The sequence below is a fragment of the Apium graveolens genome, chromosome 11 (assembly GCF_009905375.1).
Source record: "Apium graveolens cultivar Ventura chromosome 11, ASM990537v1, whole genome shotgun sequence".
NCBI classification, from domain to species: Eukaryota; Viridiplantae; Streptophyta; class Magnoliopsida; order Apiales; family Apiaceae; genus Apium; species Apium graveolens.
The window spans coordinates 81,402,309-81,416,615 of record NC_133657.1 but is presented as its reverse complement, the minus strand read 5'-3'; the positions used below and the strand labels follow the sequence as shown (position 1 = coordinate 81,416,615).

Sequence of the window (14,307 nt, the reverse complement as noted above, 5' to 3'; positions counted from 1 at the left end):
TCAAATAGTCTATGTAGGGAACCGGAGGTATCGACAAGTCAAAGACACATATAGAGAACTCAACATATTGATAAGTCATTATACTTATCAATATGTGAAATAACTACAGAACAAAAGAGATCTCGATAAACTATCTCATAATTCAGAATGCAGACAAATTGAATATTCAAGATTATCAGTCAACAAATAATTCTATCACTAAACTGGAAATACTACAAATGTAGCTTGAAGAATTTAAGATCAAGGGCCAAGATTCACTGGAAAAAGGAAGGTCACAGTCCTAAAGATTCTGCACAAGATTTGCTAATACTGGAAATGGAAAATGTAAAAGTGGCTTTAGAAACTGTGTTAGTCTATTTAGTACAAGTTTTGTAAACCCGTGCATGTTGTTCTTTAAAACATTCACGGGTGCTTTGTTTTAGAAGTAACAAACAGATCTAGGAAAAATCTTAAATTCTCTCTTAAGAATTTTAGCTGAGTTTTTATCTTTAAAAACACATATTTGTAGCAAAATAGATGTGATTAATACAATCAAGTGAATTTTTGATAATTTGTTTATGTGTTTGTAGTTAGACATTTTATCACTACAAGTTCATATCTGCTTTGTTAAAATATAAGCCAAACATCTTTAAAAGTAATTAAAATCCAACAAAACACATTCACCTCCTTCTGTATTGTATTTCACTACACTTAATATCTAATAATAAATTTGTAGGATAGCACAATAATATTTTAGGATAACTTACTTTATATTGATAAAGTAAACTGTAACTACAACTCCAAAAAAACACCCTCCAAGAAATAGTGGTGTTTTCTTGGTTTCCACTCAAGAACATACTCTCGAGTTTTCTTGTAGAGAAAAAAAAATTACAAATTGATAATTCACTCTATAAACACACTACTAAATAGGGGATGTGCACACTAATAATAATGCAATGTACTACAAATTGTGCACACCCACTTACATCAAGTTGTCCTATTTTCAAGAGGACACATTGCAGCTTTTTGAGGACCACCTTGATTCTATTATACGCTCTTGATTTTTAGCTGTGTGTACTCTTTTCTTTCTCTCCAAGTTTAGCTGTAGGTTTTATACATGTTCTTGAACTTTCTATATGTATAATGCGTTGTAGTGATTTATTTCTTCGCTTCCAAAAATTGTACCTTGTCTTATTGTGAAATAGGCTAAGTGAAGATATCGTGAACTTTGATTATCCTTGACTTCATGATATAGTTCATTCTTGACTTTAAAATATAACACAATTTTGCACTTCATGATTTGGTATAATTATGCGCTTTACGATATAACACAAAATTAGGCTTCAAGATCTGGTACAAAATTGGACATCACGATATAGCTTTGAACCGAACTTCAATATATGGCTTTGATGGACTTGACGATATAACTTTTCTGTACTTCACGATATTTAACTTATAAAAATTTTTGTGTAAAAAATCCAAATTTTTGACATCAATAAAATACGGTAATGAATAGTAATCTTGCGGTTTAATAAAACCTTTTGCGACCACACTATATATGGGTATTTAGTTAAAGTTTTCAAGTTGATATTACGTTTTTACGTTACAAATGAGTGTATATAAAAGTCTTTAGTTATCGAAGAAAATCATTATTTCAAATGACCATATTTTACGAGCTATCGAATAATACAAGAATTACACTACGGCTATGAGAATTATAAGAATTAGAATTCAATAAATTATAACCTAGTTCAAGTATGAGAAAAGATAAGGATTTACGATAAAAGGAATTATACCACGAAACACTTACGAGGAATGATCAAGATTATGAGAGAACAATTAAGTATTTACATAAGTGAACAAATAAACGAATAAAGCCCATGCAACTTCCATGCAAGGGTTATGAAAAAAAAAAGCAAATACAAGCAAGAACCAACTTAGTTGATCAATTAGAACATTGTTAGGAGCATAGTTCCTTAAGTTAAGGATCCAAATACAAAATGATGATAAAGCTTGTACTAACCTAGCTCTATATGTGGAAAATTGTTATATGTTGATTTATACAAGAAATATATAAATCAATACACTTCATAAATCAACCCACTTCAACAATCAACCAAGAAACAAAAATATCCCTCTCTCTCAAGCTTCCATTCAGCCCAATCAAATACAAGAAGAAGAAGAATTCAAGAACTCAAGTTAAGATCATGAAAAAATCTCCAAACTATTTCCTAGGCTTCTTACATCTTAAATTAAGGTAAAATAAATCACCCATCTCATTTCATTGAGGTTATCTTAGCTAAATAAATTGATAAAAAAGATGATGAATAGTGCATGAATAGTAATCACTAGTTTGTTTTGTTGATTTCTTGATGATCTAAGGTTCTTTAAGAATAGATAAGGCTACTAAAATGTCTCAACATTCAAGAAGAGCTTCAAAAGGACTCAATAAAGGTATACAATTTCTCCACCACTTGTTTAAGTTAGAGTTTTTCCAAGAAAATTATGGATCCGTGATGTAGAAGATGTTCTAGTACCTTGTTATTTGATTAGAAGTTTTTTGATTGAGTATATTGTTGTAAATATATTTTATGAACCAAGTCAAGGGTTTTTGAGTTATTAAGAATGATAAATTTTTGATGGTTGTGTCTTGGGTAATTAAGGATGATTTAATATAAATGAAAACTTATGGATCGTAATCGTTACATCGTTATAATGCTCGATTTTAGATAACATAGTTTTCTGCAGAAATAACGACTTATTAAGCTGTGATTTTGGAACTGGAAAGCCTCTTAGTTGTAGATCTTTTCATGAGGATCTTTTAGGCACTTGAATCGCATGACTTCGATTTACGGTTTGGAAGTTAGGATCGTTTTAGAGAACACGACTTATACGATAAAAACTGCTATGGAAAACCAACTTTGAGAGTAGAAATGAACCACTTAAAGACAATAAAAATTTATGAAACATTAACAGTAGCTATATTTTACAGCGAGGAATCCTTTGTTAAATTTGAGCTTAAAACATTAATTCCCAATTTTATAAAAATGTCGGAGCCGAAATCGTGTAAAGTGAAAACACCAAAAACTGTTTACTGCATAAAACCTGGTGCTTCGGGAATTTAACCCTTCTTCCTAGAAAATAATTTTGAGTTATTTTATTGTAAATATTCTCTAGATTGTGCAGACAAAAATGGTGCATCAATTGAGTTAATGGTTTGAGATAAATCAAGGTTTTCGTTAACCTTGCGCAAATAGTAAATCTTTGTAGTTGACCAAACTTTTAAAGTGTTTTTCACCTTTTTAAATTCATGTTTTCAAACCAAACCTTTTATGATAAATATTGAAAATACTCAAGAGGCTGCTTGAGGTGTTTTTACATTTAAATATTAATTTTTCAATTTATTAAAAATAATAGAGTGTAGTCAAAAAATAGTAACTTTCTGGAAAGTTAACATTAAAAGACTGCTTTGGCCGTCCATTAGGACCAATGATTAATAGTTATCTCAAGTTGGCCAAATAAAAAAACTATAAGGTATTAAATTTACTAGTAATATAAGTAGTCGTTGAGATTAAGAATACTAATTAGGGTTATGATATCTATTGGTTAGAAAACTGGAACGAGTGGAACTCGGAGAACATAGCTTGAACTTCAGGCAAGTTTACGAACCTACCTTTTGAAACTGTTGTGTTGTGATTGTTATAAATGCTATGATGTATGCATGTGAAAAATACAAACTATATTGAAAGTAAAAATATATTAATTTACGAGTTAAGATAAATTTGCTTTACCTGATTGTTGATGATTTGATATGAGTATTACACCGGTATAAAATGATAACGCTATCGAGTGGCCTACTATGATATATTTTAGACCGAGAGTCGGTCGGTAAAGTTTGTTAAAATACCGAAAGTATTTCGGAGGCAATTATATTTTGTATATATTTATTTTAAATGATAATACAAATATATCCAAAGGACGCGATGTGCCCTTATAATGTAATAAAGATACTATGTTTTATCAAACGCTTTCTAAAATTATTAATTTGAGTAATAAATATTACTTATTATTAAATATTATCTAACCGATGAATATTATTTTGATTACTCATTTAAAGAGAACTGTATTCAAGCTTTACTATTTAATAATTATATTAAATATAATTGATGATATCATCATTTAGAACTATTAGAGTTTTCCATCAGAGTTTGCTAACCGAAAAATATCAGAGTTTATCAAGCTATCAGTATTTAACAGATCACAGTATAATATCAGCACTTGTCCATCAGCATCTGTCAAGACTGATTTCCAGGAAGTAAATGATTCTATGTAGAAGACTTTGATTCACATAGATATGTCGGTATAGGATTTTACTTATTTTAGCAATCAATAGTTGGATATGTGTTAGGATTCCTTATTTCTGTATATCATATCAACTGATTAATTGTGTAATTGTGTTATATATATGCATAGATTAGGTTAAGACTATATGTGTCGTGCATTATTTATCATACACATAACCTAGCAGCTCTCAAGGATATATGTTCATCCTTTGAGAGAGTATTGTAATTAGTTCTTATCTATTAATATAAAAATGTTATTATCTGTTGAGTACTTTATTTTGAATTGATTGTTATAAACTGTATTCATCCCCCTCTATGGATGATTTAAGGCCTAACAATTGGTATTAGATATTGATGTTGATACACAAACATTTTAAGATACAGAAAATAATCATTAATAGAAGATAAAGAAACTCAACATAATCCCCCACCACCGCCAGCCATAAACCAAATCAACCATAACATATGCAGATATAAGGCTATCATGGTTACAATATTGAAGATTAATTAATATCCATTCTGGAAAGTTAAGATGGCTATGTGTCTGGTGTTAGGACGAAAACACGCGCTAATATTCATGCAAGTAAATGCGATCGCAAGTAATATAGAATTAATTCTAGTTCGTTCCCACAGAGACTGGTTTAGGTTAATTTCAATCAATGTACTTATGCAACAACGGCATGGTTATTATTCAGTGCTAAGATGATAACGAGTTGAGATTATTTATAGCTATGATTATTAACTAACATGCAATTAACTAAGAGATTAAAAGTTGATTTAGTTATATAACACAAATATGGGATTCTAACTTCATTACTACTTCATTCAATAACCTTTTTGTTCTTAACCTTAGCATGCAATGGTGATGAAAACTAATCAGACAACAAGAAACTAGTAAACACCAACTTTTGTTGTATGAATACCCTACTACCAGACATCCATAAAAGAGATAGAAGTTTAATTGACAGCAATTATGTTGAGACCCTATATGTCTATAGAATTTGACAACATAACGGTTTAATGCACAAGTTATCTATCGTGATTACATAGGGCAAGTAAGATGGTTAAAATTACCTACGAATTATGTATGACAAATACATGAACCTATGCTAGCATGACAAGTTCTAAACCCCTATATTCACTTTCGCTTCAATAGAGATTAACACGCTATCTTATAAGTTTGCGACGCTTATAAGATGAATAAGCACAACCAATACTAGGAAATTATACAATCACCACACACTAAGGTATCAAAACATATTAACTATTGAAATCCATATGTAAATCTACTAGAACCCCACGATAACGATTAGCCCATAACCGAACTCATCATTACCGTGGATTCCGATGAAAGCATGGTATAATAAACTAAGTCTTTAATAAACTGAATAATAAATAAAGTCCATTAAACAAGAGTATAGGTTCAATAAACAAGAATACTAGCATCCAAGATTACAACTTAAAACAAAGAATCACAAGAATAAACTAGATCCTCTTCGCCTTGGTTGTATTTGTGATCCTAGGTCTTCTTGATGTCTTCTCCTGAAGCTCTGTTATGAAAAACGGCTTGAAGTTGTCTTTATATAGCAGCCCAATTAGAAGAGAAGTCCAGAAAATCACTCTTCTACTTGAAACATGATTCTCAATTCTCGCCCTGGCGCGGCCGCGCGCTTCACCAGTGCGGGCGCGCTGTCTTCCTCTTAACCCGGCGCGGGCGCGCTGTCATTCTGGAGAAGTTCTGATTTTTATTTTCTTGCATGGTTTGAGATGGCAATCCTCGAGCAATCTTCCTAAGCACCATCCTAACACAAATTTAGCACCAAAGCAATGCTAAATCTCCTCATTCCTTTATTTATGCCTGAAATGCAAAAACACTAGAAAACACATCAAATACACAAATAACTCGAGTACAAAAGATAAATTCAAGCCTTTATACGACGTTCTAAGTGGACATAAATGCCACTTAACACACCCCCAAACTTGAACCGATGCTTTTCCTCAAGCATAAACAGGCTCAAAGAACAAGAAATAAAAATGCATGAATGCAACTACATGAGTGCACCGATCCCTTCAGAATAACTAAACCAACCGATAAGTAATATCTCAACAAATGCGGTTGTTCGCAGAAAGATCAGTAAAATCCCACAAATCAACTTACAAGCCAGAAACGTGTGTGTGTGCATATGCTTAACAAATATATTATCGCAACTAGATCAATAATCATGACTCACTACTCACCAAGGCAATCACGAGGTTATAAATAGCATAAAAAGCTAAACTCAAAATTACTGATAACACTTCAATTTTTATATCAAAGTTATTACATGGATTCATGCTTTTATTCACAACACAAAAACACTCACAAATATGCTTATTTGATCTTGCAATGAGTGAGGTCCACAAAAGACTTATGCAATAATACTCATTTAGCGAGCGTTGGGTTAGTGGATCCCAGACTATAAAAGCCTTAGGTCACTAGGCACAAAGTCCCCTAAGAACTTAATAACTCGAGTATTAAAGAGCCCACTCGTGATCAATTATGCATTAACACATATATATTTTTTTTTCTTTTTTTTTTCAATTTCTGAATGAGTGCGTTTCGCTCCATCTCGTTTAACCCCAGACTATTCATATAACTATGCGCTGGCTACTAGCCATTTGACCTAGCCACAATAACTAGCAATGAAATCCAATTTTTTTTCTCCAATTTTTAAATATCCATGTTATTTTATTATTAAGAGAATATCCTAAATTCTAAATATAAATAAGTGATTAAACCTCGACAAACAAACAAACCATGACCATGATCTAGAACTCAAGCAACATATAAGACTTAGTGAAATTTTTCTTGCTTCTAGCATGCAAATCAACTCGATAGGACTTAACATCACTATATACGACATCACTACACTAGCATCAATATTACAAATTAATCAGAAAAGCAAACTTAAGGGATCATGTTATAATGCAAATGCATGAAACTATATGCAACATACTAACATGCAAAATAAAAATAAAATAAAAATAAATAAATAAATTAAACTACATGATAATTATGCAACTTTATGAACTAAACTATCATGAATATGCAAACTATATGGACACACACAAACAAATATTCCTTAACTACCACACCCAACTTTAAAATATCCTTTGTCCTCAGTGAAGGTAATAGTATGGAATCAGGCATACCTACTCGGAACCAGGATCATCACCCTCAACGGGTGGAGTGTCAGGAGTGTCCAGAGGCGGGAAAATGGCCACTAGATATCAACTCCTGTGGCTCTAAATGCAGTCCCCAACGCCTGAGTAAGATCATGTGCAAACCTACTATGGATGTCATGCATCGCATCCATCCTCCTCACCAAGCGCCTATACTGCGCTGAACCCAAACCAGCATTATCCTTAATATCCTGTTGTTGCTGCTGCGACCATGAAGGATCGGCCTCACCCAACTGAGCTCTCCATATGGCTCTGCTAGCCTGAGTCATCCCCCAACATATTCCTGAGGCGCTGGCCGTCCACCTGGAAAGTGATCATATGAGTAACTGAGCCCTTTCGGATCAGGCTTCCTACCGTACCACTCCTGCATGCTCAAAAGTGTAGAACTGTCAATAGGAGCACTAGGAAGCTGAAGTTGCTTGTGTGCGGGCCAATGAACTCTAACCGCCACACACAGCTTCGTCACAATGGACGTATAGGGAATAAAACCCATAGTGCTACCTCGTAGAAACATCAAAATACCCTGATAAATCACTGACACGAGATCCATATAATATCCCTGAAGAATCCCGTATAATTACCGTGCACACTCCATAGTAGCATCATGCATGTGAGAAGATGGCATGATGTTGACACAAATAAAAGAATTCCATGCACGTGCAAACCTGTTCATGCACGAGGCAGGGAAAGTGGCATACTCGTTCGTGCCCCTCTTGAACTTCTAGTGAGTTTCTGGCATACATAATGTAGCAACAATCAAATCCAAGTTAAAATCATCTCCCGTCTTAGCATTCCAATCCTCCTGTTCTGGCCTCCTCTCGGGCTGGTTGATCACCCTCCGAATACCATCAGCACTGTAATCCACCGTCAACCCCCACACCACAGTAAAACCAATCTTGTCCTCCTTCACGTAAAACTCGCGAACCATACTCATGGGCACAACATCGGGTGTCTCGCAAAAAGCAACCCAACCCATCTCCAGAATCATCTAAAGCAACTTACCATCCCTCCCCGATGGCAAAAATCCTCTCTCATTGGCTATCGGCTTCGACAATAACCTCGTATACTCTGCTTCAGCATCAGGAGTAGAAAACCTAGGCCTCACACCGCCTACACTCGAAGAATCGGTGGTGTTGCTGCGAACTTGGGTTCATTGTCTCTTGGGTGCCATTGAATTCGACTAAGAGAGAAAAGATAAGTGTATAAGAGAGATTTGTGTGTTTGAGAATTGAGAAGTGATGGAGAAGATTGTGTATAAGTGTATGTATATATAGGAATAGAATTAGGTTTAGAATAGAAGTGAGAATTGATTATATGAATAATGAGAGTAATGGGGAGATTGAAACTGATTTGGAGAGGAAAATATGGAAGTTGGGAGAGGAAAAATCGGTTGGGATTTGATTTTATGTTTGATTTTTGACTTTCGGAATATTTTTTTCAGGTCCAGGGGGCCAACGCGGGCGTGCCGTGCTACTGGAATTCCAGCGCGGCCGCCCCGCATACCAGCGCAGGCGCATCATGCTTCTGGAAAAATAGTGCGGCCGCCCCGCTTTTCAGCGTGGGCTCGCCGTACTACTGTAGTTGGCACTGCAAATTTTCTTTTATCTGATTTTTTTATAGTTTTCTTCTTGTTTTCTTCTTCCTCTATCTACTAATGTACAACAAACTTGGGTTGCCTCCGAAGAAGCGCTTGGTTTACGTCTCTAGCTTGACGTAGAATCCCGAGATCAAGTAGACAATAAAATGACACTAACCAGCTCACGGTTTGCCGTATCTCCATAGTAATGCTTCAACCTCTGTCCGTTCACCTTGAACGCTTGGCCTGGATCATTCTCAAAAATTTCCACCGCTCTATGTGGAAACACAGTATTGATAACAAACGACCCTGACCACCTCGACTTCAATTTTCCAGGAAAAAGATGGGGACGAGAGTTGAACAAAAGAACTTGTTGCCCTGGAACAAATGATTTGAGCACTAGACCCCTATCGTGCCACCTCTTGACTTTCTCCTTATATATTTTATTGTTCTCATACGCTTGAAGCCGAAACTCTTCGAGTTCATTCCATTGAAGCATCCTTTTCTTTCCAGCTGCATCGAGATCAAGGTTCAACTTCTTCAAAGCCCAATATACTTTATGCTCGAGCTCCACAGGAAAATGACATCCTTTTCCATAAACCAACTGAAATGGTGACATGTGTAGTGGAGTCTTGTATGTTGTCCGATACGCCCAAACAGCTTCATCCAACTTCAAAGACCAATCCTTCCTTGATGGACATACAACTTTCTCTAGAATACACTTGATCTCTCTGTTAGATACCTCAGCTTAACCATTAGTCTGAGGATGGTAGGCTGTAGCAATGTGATGATTCATATTATATCACTGCATCATAGCAGTGAACTTGTGATTGCAGAAATGCGATCACTCGTCACTGATTATGACTCTTGGAGTACCAAATCTTGTGAATATCTTTTTATGAATAAAGTTAAGCACTACCTTTGCATCATTCGTCGGCAAAGCCTTGAGCTCAACCCATTTTGAGATATAATCAACCGCCAACAAGATATACTGATTATTGCAAGATTAGACAAATAGCCCCATGAAGTCAATTCCCCAAATATCGAAGACATCAACCTCGAGAAGCACATTAAGAGGCAACTCATCACTCTTGGACATATTACCCACATGCTGGCAGTGATCACACTTCAAAACGAACCGATGCGTATCTTTAAACAATGTAGGCCAGAAGAATCTCCCTTGAAGGATATGAGCTGTTGTCTTCTCTCCACCATAGTGGCCTATATAAACAGTCGAATGACAGTCTCGCAAGATACCCTCCGTCTCGCTATACGGAATACATCTCCTGATGATTTGGTCAGCTCCTTGCCTAAACAGGAATGGCTCATCCCACATGTACCACTTAACCTTATGAAGAAACTTCTTCCTTTGAGCAAAAGACAAATCTAGAGGAATAATATTGCTCACAAGGTAGTTCATAATGTCTGCGAACCATGATTCTTCCTCTTGCACCCCAAACAGCTGCTCATCGGGAAAAGACTCATTTATTAATGTCTTATCCCGTGAAGTTGCACTCGGATCTTCTAACCGAGAGAGATGATCAATGACTTGATTCTCAGTACCTTTCATGTCCTTGATCTCTAACTCAAATTCCTGAAGTAAAAGAACCCATCAAATCAATCTAGGTTTCGAGTCCTTCTTCGAGAAGAGATAGCGAATAGCAGCATGATCAGTGAAAACTGTCACCTTCATTCCAAGCAAATAAGATCGAAACTTCTCAAAACCGTAGACAATGGCTAAGAGTTCTTTTTTAGTAGTAGTATAATTCAGTTGAGCACCATTTAGGGTCTTACTAGCATAGTAGACCACATGAAATATATTGTTCTTCCTTTTCCCAAGAACTGCTCCAACTACATAGTCACTTACATCACACATCATTTCAAAAGGTTCACTCCAATCAGGTGCAGTTATGACAGGTTCCGTTATTAAACCCTTCTTTAAGATCTCAAAAGCAGCGAGGCACTCATCATCAAACTTGAAAGGGACATCTTTTTCTACAAGATTGCACAAGGGTTTAGAGATTTTAGAGAAGTCCTTGATGAAACATCGATAGAAACCCGCATGACCAAGAAAGCTGCGGACTCCCTCAACATAAATTGGTGGAGGAAGGTTTTTAATGACCCCCACCTTGGCTTTGTCCACCTCAAGACCTATACTAGGGACCTTGTGCCCTATAATGATGCCATGTTGCACCATGAAGTGACATTTCTCCCAGTTGAGAACCAGATTGATCTCAACACACCTGTTAAGAACGACGCCAAGATTTTGCAAGCACTCGTCAAAAGAATCACCGAACACAAATAAATCATCAATAAACACCTCCACATTTTGACCAATCATATTAGAGAAGATAGCCATCATGCATCTCTGAAATATGGCAGGTGCCCCACACCAACCAAAAGAAACTCTTCTAAAGGAAAAAGTACCAAACAGACAAGTGAAGGTAGTCTTTTCTTGATCCTCTGGAACGATACAAATCTGATTATAACCCGAATAGCCATCCAGAAGACAATAGTACTCATGTCCAGCTAACCTGTCAAGCATCTGATTAATAAAAGGAAGAGGATAGTGATCCTTCCTTGTAGCCTTATTCAGCATCCTGTAATCCATGCAAACTCTCCACCCCGTGACTGTTCGAGTAGGAATGAGCTGATTCTTCTCATTAGCAACAACTGTGATGCCTCTTTTCTTTGGCACATACTGAACTGGACTCACCCAAGAACTGTCAAAAATAGGGTAGATGATCCCTGCATCTAGCCACTTGAGAATTTCCTTCTTCACTACTTCTTTCATGATCGGATTACACCTTCTCTGTTGCTCAAAAGTCGGTTTACTACCTGCCTCTAGCAGAATTTTATGCATGCAATAAGAAGGGCTGATTCCCTTGATATCTGATATAGTCCATCCAATTGCCGATTTGAACTCTCTCAGAATTCTCAAAAGCTTTTCCTTATCACTACCTGAATGGTAAGATGCAATAATAACAGGAAAAGTAGATGCATCACCTAAAAAAGCATACCTTAAGTGTTCAGGCAAAGGCTTGAGCTCGAGTTTAGGAGCTTCCTCAATAGATGGCTTGAGGCGCTTTGAAGAATTTTTCAACTCCTCCAATCCAAGAGATTCAAAAGGCATATCCAGCCTTCACTTCCAAGGAGAATCATTCAAATATTGCAACTGTTCATCACCTTCGTCATCTTCACTATCTGAATTCCCCAATAAGGCCTTCTCTAAGGCATCAGACCTTAGCATTTGATCAAGTTCTCAATTAACCACAGAATTGACAAACTTCACTTTTAAGCACTCCTCATTATCAGTAGGGAATTTTATGGTATTGAACACATTAAAAGTCACATCCTGATCCAGTACTCGCATAGTGAGCTCACCCTTCTCCACATTTATCAAGGTTCGGCCCGTAGCCAAGAATGGTCTTCCCAAGATTATGGGAATCTTCTTATCCTACTCGAAATCAATAATTACAAAGTCAGCATGAAAGATGAGTTTGTCCACCTTGACCAACACATCCTTCATAATACCTCATGGGTATATAATAGAGCGATCAGCCAACTGCAAGGTCATATAAGTAGGCTTTGGATCAGGTAAGTCCAACTTCTTGAAGATAGACAAAGGCATCAAATTGATACTAGCCCCCAAGTCATATAAGCATTTGTCAAATGACACTTTTCCAATGGTATAAGGGATAGTGAAGCTTCCAGGATGTTTAAGTTTTGGAGGTAACTTCTGTTGCAACACAGCACTGCATTCCTCTGTGAGAGAAACGGTCTCTATTTTTTAAGATTCACTTTCCGGGAGAGAATACCTTTCATAAACTTTGCATAGCTAGGCATTTGTTCGAGAGCTTCAGCGAAAGGTATGTTGATATGAAGTTTCTTGAACACCTCCGTAAACTTCGCAAACTGCTTATCCAATTTTTGCGTCTGCAGCCTCTTAGGAAAAGGAGGTGAAGTATAGATCTGCTTCTCCCCTGTATTACCCTCAGGAGGAGTGTGTTCCACAGTTTTCTTCATTGGTTCTACTTCTGCTTCCTTCTGCACTTCTTCTTCAGCCACATCTTCAGATTCTTGAACTTGAGCTTTTTCTTGGCTTGCAACCTTCCCAGGACTCATTGTAATTGCCTTAACCTGCTCTTTTGCTTCCTTCTTTCCTGGCACTTTAGTGTCACTAGGTAGTGTACCAGGTTGTCGATTCAGCAAGGCATTGGCAATCTGCCCAATTTAATTCTCCAAGGTCTTGATATAAACCGCTTGGCTCTTGCACATGAGCCTCAACTCCTCTAATTCAGATTTTTCATTAGATTATTATAGTTGGAGTTGTTATCTTGGTGTATATTGCCGTTTCTAAAAACCAGGAGGGTTGTATTGCTTTGCTGTATACTGCTGATAAGGCTGCTGCACTGTATTCTGAGTGTTGCTCCAGCTGAAGTTAGGATGATTGCGGTTGCTAGGATGATAAGTGGCTGGAACTGGTTGGTGCGACCTCTAAAAGTTACTCACGAACTGATTTGATTCACTAAAAATAGCACACTGCTCCGTCTCATGCGCACCAGCACAAAGCTCATAAACACTAGTGATCTGATTAACTCCATAATTAACCATAGAATCCACCTTCATCGTCAAAGCCTTAAGATGAGCAACTATAGAAATAACTGTATCTACCTCTAGAATACCTGCTACTTGGCCTTGAGTTAGTCTTTGAGAAGGGTTCTGGTATTTATTAGCAGCCATCAGTTCAATCAAATCATAAGCTTCATAGTAGCTCTTAGCCCATAAGGCTCCACCTGATACTGCATCAAGCATGGGTCTAGAATTCGCACCCAAACCATTATAAAAGCAGTTAATGATCACCCAGTCAGGCATCCCATGATGAGGACACTTTCTAAGCATCTCCTTATAACGATCCCAAGCTTTACACAAAGATTCTCCCGATTGCTGCGCAAATTGAGTAAGAGCATTCCTTATTACAGCTGTCTTCGACATAAGGAAGAATTTAGTGAGAAACTTCTGAGCAAGATCTTCCCACTTGATGATAGAGCCTGGTGGTAGAGAATGCAACTAGCACTTAGCTTTATCCCTCAGAGAGAATGGAAAAAGCCTCAACTTAATAGCATCTTCAGAAACATTGTTGAATTTGAAAGTGTCACAGATCTCGATGAAATCTCTAATATGCAT

The 14,307-nt window shown here is 36.5% G+C and overlaps 1 non-coding gene across 1 annotated transcript; it reads left to right on the top strand.

The window, feature by feature from the left end:
• The first annotated feature begins 13,993 nt into the window (after positions 1-13,993).
• Positions 13,994-14,100, top strand: LOC141698720 (small nucleolar RNA R71). Its single transcript, XR_012565224.1, has one exon. It is a non-coding gene; the product is annotated as a small nucleolar RNA R71 (small nucleolar RNA).
• The last annotated feature ends 207 nt before the right edge of the window (positions 14,101-14,307 follow it).